This window comes from Perca fluviatilis, chromosome 17 (genome assembly GCF_010015445.1).
Source record: "Perca fluviatilis chromosome 17, GENO_Pfluv_1.0, whole genome shotgun sequence".
NCBI lineage: Eukaryota > Metazoa > Chordata > Actinopteri > Perciformes > Percidae > Perca > Perca fluviatilis.
The window spans coordinates 35,727,844-35,734,715 of NC_053128.1; the positions used below are offsets into that span (position 1 = coordinate 35,727,844).

Here is a 6,872-nt window from a genome sequence, read left to right on the forward strand (position 1 = left end):
AGGCTGGGTCGCCGGTCTTCTTTGGCTTACTTTTCATACATTTGTCCCGATGTCACCGTCCTCACCAATCAACGATTCCTAAAGCGTAAGCTTGCATATAACTGGTGGTAGTTGAAGTTTGAAGATGCCTACAGGAAAGAAAAAAGAAAAGAAAACTAACACTGAAGAACAAGATATGTTGCTGGAATCGGACCACGCTTTAGCCGCAGGAGGAAAGGAGGAAAATGGCGTATTTCGGGGGCTGAAGACGGGACTGCTCGGCTGCGGGCTCGTACAAAAACATTGGAAACTCAGGTGAAATTACTGACGGAGAAAGCTGATGACATGGAGAACCGGAATCGGAGGAACAATCTGAGAATCGTGGGTTTGCCAGAAAACAAAGAAAGACGAGATGCATGTGGGTTTTTGGAGAAATGGCTGCCAACACTTCTGGAATTGGATGCTAACGCCCCGCTAGCTTTGGAGCGAGCGCACAGAGTCGGACCGCCACAGCGGCAAATGGTAAATGCAGCAGTTTCCCTGCCAAGAACCCTTATAATGAAGTTCCTGAACTACAGACAAAAAGAACAAGTATTGAGAGCGGCTAAAGCCAAGGGCATGCTTTTATATAAGGACCAATCCATTCCAATCTATCTGGATGTATCTGCGGAAATTCACAAGAAACAGAGGGCCTATGATGAGGTGAGGAGACGACTTTGCGACAAGTGGATCAACAAACACAGGATTGTCTTTCCTTCCCGGCTCCTTCTCACACACCTGGAGAAATCCACGCTGTTTGACACCCCTGCTGAGGTGGAACGCTACATGGCAGGATTGGACAAGCAGTAGAAATTAGAACTACAGGTTGAACTGCCGGCCTCTTTATTGTTTATGCCAGAGATAATTCAGGTAATTAGACTCCTTACCTCACTCACAGAATGAAGCTTTATTGATTAAAGCAGCCTACCTTTTTCTGTTTTGTTTTGTTGTCAATTTATGCAGGCATTAGCCTGCAAAGTTTATCTTAGCCTATGCGGTGCCTGCTTTTTTATTTTTTATTTCTTGTCTCAACATGACGGAATGAGATATGTTCGCCTTATAGACTGGGCAAAGCAGGCAGCTGTTTTTATTTTGACAAACTTTGAATGCATAGTATAGGCTACTAGTCCAATATGGCATTACTGCCTTGTGCTAAGACTAAGGTAGCTGTTTCTTTTTATTTCCTTAGTTTCTCTTTTTTTTCTTCCTTTTTTACATATGCATATCTTTGGATGTTTGGAGTTCACAGCTATAATGCTGACATATATGCTGCACATGTTCTGCGGTAAAAAACTGGAGTAGAAGTGGACTAGCAAGGTTTTGGGTTGCGCGAAGTTAGGAGAGGGGTTTCCAGCGCCTGCGTGTTCCTCACTGGTGTGTGGACCATACAGCTGCGGAGGGGAGGGGGTAATCCACATCGGATGGAGAGGAGTTTTATGTAATTCAAGTTCAAGTTAAATGTATGTGTGATGTCTCTTTCTATGTTTGTTTTCCTTTTTATATTATGTTTGTGCTTCTCAAGGCTCAATGAATATGTTACAGAAAAAATGTTTGATCATAACTTAATTAACCTATGAAAGGGGATGTCTGAGATTGGAAAGGTAAAATTCCTTACATGGAATTGTAAGGGAATGGGTAACATTAAAAAAGTTAAACAAGTAATGGACAGAATTAAACACTTACAGGCAAAAGTGGTCTTCCTACAGGAAACTCATATGAAGGCAGAAGATACAGTTAGAATAGAGAGGAGATGGCAGGGTCAGGTGTTCTCCAGTTGCTATACTTCAAATGCAAGAGGAGTAATGATTGTAATTCATAAATCCATTCCCATACAGGTTGACAAAATAACTAAAGATCCAGCAGGTAGATTTATTAATTGTTCAATGATTCTTTTCTCAGATAAAAACAATTTAATTAATGTTTATGGCCCTAATGACAATAATACTAATTTTTACAGTGATTTATCAAATCTCTAATTTATCAGGGCAATACTTCATAGCAGGTGATATGAATTGCACTTTGGACCCAATAAAAGATCGTTCAACAGGCATTGATACCAACACATACCAAATCAAGAAAACTGATTCAACAGTTCATGAAGGATTTAAATCTGCTAGATATTTGGAGATATCTTAACCCTAATTCAAGAGCATACTCGTGCTACTCTAGTACCCACCAAACATACTTGCGTATTGATTTATTTTTTAATCTCTGCACCATTGCTTCCCAAGGTCTGTGATTGTCAATATCATGGTGTGGTTATCTCAGACCATGCAGCATTAACGTTAATGTATATCAATAGCAAATTGATGAGCGACCCCCCCTTATTGCGTTTTCAAACAGGATGGCTCCAGGATCCATCATGCATAGCATTTCTAGGTAAACAGATAGACCTATACTTTGAAACTAACACATCTGAAACTTCAGCATGTATAAGATGGGAAGCATTTAAAGCATTCATTAGGGGTCAAAGTATAGGCTTTTGTAGCTCCAAAGCCAAACAATCTAGGCAAGAGATGAAACAGTTAGATGAACAGATCACCCGATTGGAAATAGATATACATCACAATACAACTGATAATGCAGATGATTATAATAAGCTACTGTCACTGAGGGCCCGATACAATGATTTGTCAGCAACCAGAGCAGCTGCAAAAGTACTGAAAATGAAGCAAACCTTTTATGAACAAGGTGATAAAGCAGGAAGACTACTTGCATAGCAGATCAAACAAAGACAAACTGAACGAGCCATAACTACAATTGAGGGTCCATCAGAAAACATAATAGATCCAGTGTTGATCAATGAAACATTTAGAGAGTATTAGGAAAAGTTGTATAGTGCAGAGTGCTCTCCTAACTTAGAATTTCAAACACAGTTCTTAGATAATATTAATCAACCACAGATCCCCGAGGAAGATAAAATTAATCTAGACAAGGAATTAACATTGAAAGAAATTTGTGAAGCTATTGATGCGATGACAGCAGGGAAAACAGTGGGACCGGATGGCCTTCCCATAGATTTATAAAAAATTTAAAGAAAAACTTCTAACTCCCCTTGTTGAAATGATGTCGGAGGCTTTCCAGGAACGCCTTCTCCCTATGTCTATGAGGGGAGCACTAATTACATTACTACCAAAACCAGGGAAAACTAACACACAATGTGAAAACATGCGGCCAATAAGTCTTCTCAATTCAGACACAAAAATATTATGTAGACAGGGATTTCATAATGTTAGAAGGCTTCTCAACATTCTTCATGACCAAAGGGGCGAACAAGATACTGCCGTTTTAGCACTGGATGCCGAAAAGGCCTTTGATAGGGTAGAATTTATTTTTATTTGAACTACTGACAAGGTTTGGCTTTGGGGAGCAATATTGCAAGTGGGTTAAGTTACTTTATAACAATCCTGTAGCTGAGGTGCTAACAAATAATATGGTATCCAAACCATTCGCCATCTCTAGAGGTGTTGTGGCTATATTGCCGACAGGGTTCCCCTCTCTCTCCTCTCCTCTTCGCAATCTCTATTGAGCCTTTTGCAATTGCAGTTAGGAAACATACGGGCATAACAGGCATTACTGTTGGTCAAATAGAACATAAAATTGCCTTATTTGCAGATGATGTCCTGCTGTTTTTAAAACACCTTAGTAACTCTATCCCTGCTTTACAAGAACTCATTAGTTCGTTTGGAAAGATCTCAGGATACAAGATCAATAATTTTAAAAGCATGCTTATGTTACTGAATAAGGAAGATGGACAACACCCCAACCATTGTGCATCCATTTTCAATAGCTCTTATACCTCTTTCAAAATATCCCTTTGGCACCTCCTAAATACTTTTTTCTAAGAATGAATAAACTATTTACTAATTTCATATGGAATAATAGACGTCCTAGACTCCGCCTTTCACTTTTATATTTACCATATGATAGAGGGGGGCTTAAGTGTCCTAATTTGCAGTGGTACTATTGGGCTGCACAATTAAGAACCATCATGTTTCACTTTTCTTACCAAGCTACTCCCTCTTGGGTGGACATGGAATCATCAGCAATTACATCTGACCTGCCTCTAAGTTTGTACCTATATTCCTCAGAATTCAAGGACCGTAGAAAATTTTTTTTCTAACCCAATAGTCTTAAATATGATAAATGTATGGTTTGAAATTAAGAAATATTTAGACATCCCCAATACCCTATCTTGTTACAGACCCGTCTGGGGCAATACAAGGTTTAAACCAGGCTGACTGGATGCAGGTTTTAAAATATGGGCAGATAAGGGGATTAAGACAGATCTATATTCCTCCAGTAAACTTATGTCATTTGAGGAATTGGTTCGTAGATTTGATATATCTAAGCAACATTTCTTCAAATTCCTACAAATTAGGAATTTTATTTCAATTTCTCAAAGTTACTCTTTAGATATGCCATCTTTATCAATATTAGAGAAAGAAGTGGTAAAAGATTATTATAGCAGAGGCTTGATTTCACTACTATATGGCATTATAGTGTCAGGGTCACAGGACTCCTCAGATAACAAACTTGAAGCATGGAAGAAGTATTTAAAAGAGGACATCCATGTGAATGACTGGATGAAGGCGTGCGAGGAAGTTCAAACCCAGACAGTAAATGTCAGACTGAAACTATTGCAATACAAATGGCTGATGCGAACTTACATAACTCCCACCATGTTACACAAATATAATGAAAATATCCCGGACACGTGTGTTAAATGTATCACTTTTAAAGGCACTCTATTCCACTGCGTTTGGGAGTGTGAACATATAATGAAATTTTGGAAAGATGTGAAGTGCATAATAGATAAAATCCTGAATATTTCGGCAAAAGTATTTATACTACATCTATACCCTCTAAACATACCATTGAAAAGTAAAGAATACGCATTAATAGACATGTGTCTATTACAAGCAAAACGTCTTATTGGTTTACACTGGAAGAACATAAAGGCGCCAAGTATAGGTAATTGGCTGAAAGAAATGGCAATAAGTATGTCTATGGAAAAGGTATCTTATATTGTGAAAGGTAAATATGGGAGGCTTGAGGAGGTCTGGAACCCTTTTTTATTCTTTCTTGAACGTGGGGGAAATTATGTACCAATGGCTGATTAAGAAGTTGTGTCAAACTTAAGATGTGACGAGAAGCTTTTACTTTTCTTTTTAATTTATTTGTTTATTCATTTTATGTATTTATTTATTTATTTTAAATCTTTTTTTTTTTTTCTTTGCTATTCTTGGTATCTGTCATGTGCATCTGTTTTTCTTAGATGCTGAACGGGCTTTGTATGTGTGTGTAAAAAAGGTTTGATATGTTAAAAAAAATCAATAAAAATTATTGATGAAAACAAAAAAATACAGAAGTGCGTTCTTTTCCTTCATGTTCCTTCCCTCTACTCAGTCAAGTTTTGGGGGTTACATCATGGTTCCCTACCCCTATATATTAAATGTATTAATATTACAGTGGAGTTTAATCTCCAATACTCTGTACAGCTACATGCTCTTGTACATTAAACCTTTTGCATATCTGCAAACTAGTCTCTCCTGATTGAAATGTAGCTCAGCGCAAATTCTTTCAGGAAGACCTAACAAGTAATCAGTCCCTCCTAAAGCGAATCAGCACTGGAGGCGTACACCTTCTGTTAAAACCAATCAGGAAATGGCCAAGGATCCCATAGGCCAAAATCTGCTTCTCTCCCTGTGCTATCAGCTGTCGTTTCAAGAAGACCCTCCTCTTCCCTCCTCAGTCTGGTCTTCCGGCCCTTCTCTGCCACCACCCGTGTCTGGATTCCATCGGGGGGTTACATCATGGTTCCCTACCCCTATATATTAAATGTATTAATATAACAGTGGAGTTCAATCTCCAATACTCTGTACAGTACTTGCTAATGTACATTAAACCTTTTGCATATCTGCAAACAAGTCTCTCCTGATTGAAATACTAAACATCACAAGTTTTAATGGAGCTGAGCGCAAATTCTTTCAGGAGGACTTCTTAAACATAATCACTTCTCACTCCCCTGAATGGATCAGCTGTAGAGGTGTTCACTTTAGTCTTAACCAATCAGAAGCGGCCATGGAAATCACAAGCCAATCACTGCACGACATCCCTGTTTTAAACCTGTCTCGCTCTGCTGCTCAGTTGTCATTTCAGGACGAGTGCACCGCCCTCCTCCTCCCCTGCTCTTCTGGTCTTCTTCCCTCACGGCTCCTGGGTCCCCTTCCGGCAGGTCTCTCCCGGAGGCCTTCGGTGTTGGTCTCCAGCTCCTCACGCCACCATCAGTGTCTAGGCTCCATCGGGGGGTTCCTACCCTTTTCAAAAGTTCCTTAGAATTTTTAAATGATGGTGGAGTCTAATCTTCAAAGACTGTACTGTACATTTTCAAGAAATCATCACATATCTGAAACAAAGTCTCCTGACTGAATTGTGTTTGAACTGAACTTTATTAGACTGATTCACATTCAATATTTCAACACATCGACATATTCAGAACTTTAATTTCAAGTGTATACTTTTTTGATGAATGTATGTGAATATAAATGAGTGTTTCTAGTGAGGCAAGGACTACGTCTGTAAAATAAAAACTTATAACAAAGACAAATTGTCATTTATTGAAGAAAGTTGAGCAGAAAGTTCAACAGAATCAAAAAGCTGCTGATGATCCAGTGAAGACACTCTGAGCAAATTGGTTTCATCAAGCAGACATTTTATTAATGATTCACAGAAAACTACAAATCAATCAGGATGTTATTCCAGGAGCAACAACAGAATATAGTAAAGAAGTTATTAGTCTTTCTTTTTTTTGTTACTTCACGTATACACACACAGGAATATATAGACGTGCA

The 6,872-nt window shown here is 38.6% G+C and overlaps 1 protein-coding gene across 2 annotated transcripts in view; it reads right to left on the reverse strand.

The window, feature by feature from the left end:
- The window catches only part of LOC120545322 (molybdopterin synthase catalytic subunit), a 346,107-nt gene that overhangs the window by 38,027 nt on the left and 301,208 nt on the right, over positions 1-6,872 (reverse strand). The gene's annotated exons all lie outside the window — the stretch shown is intronic.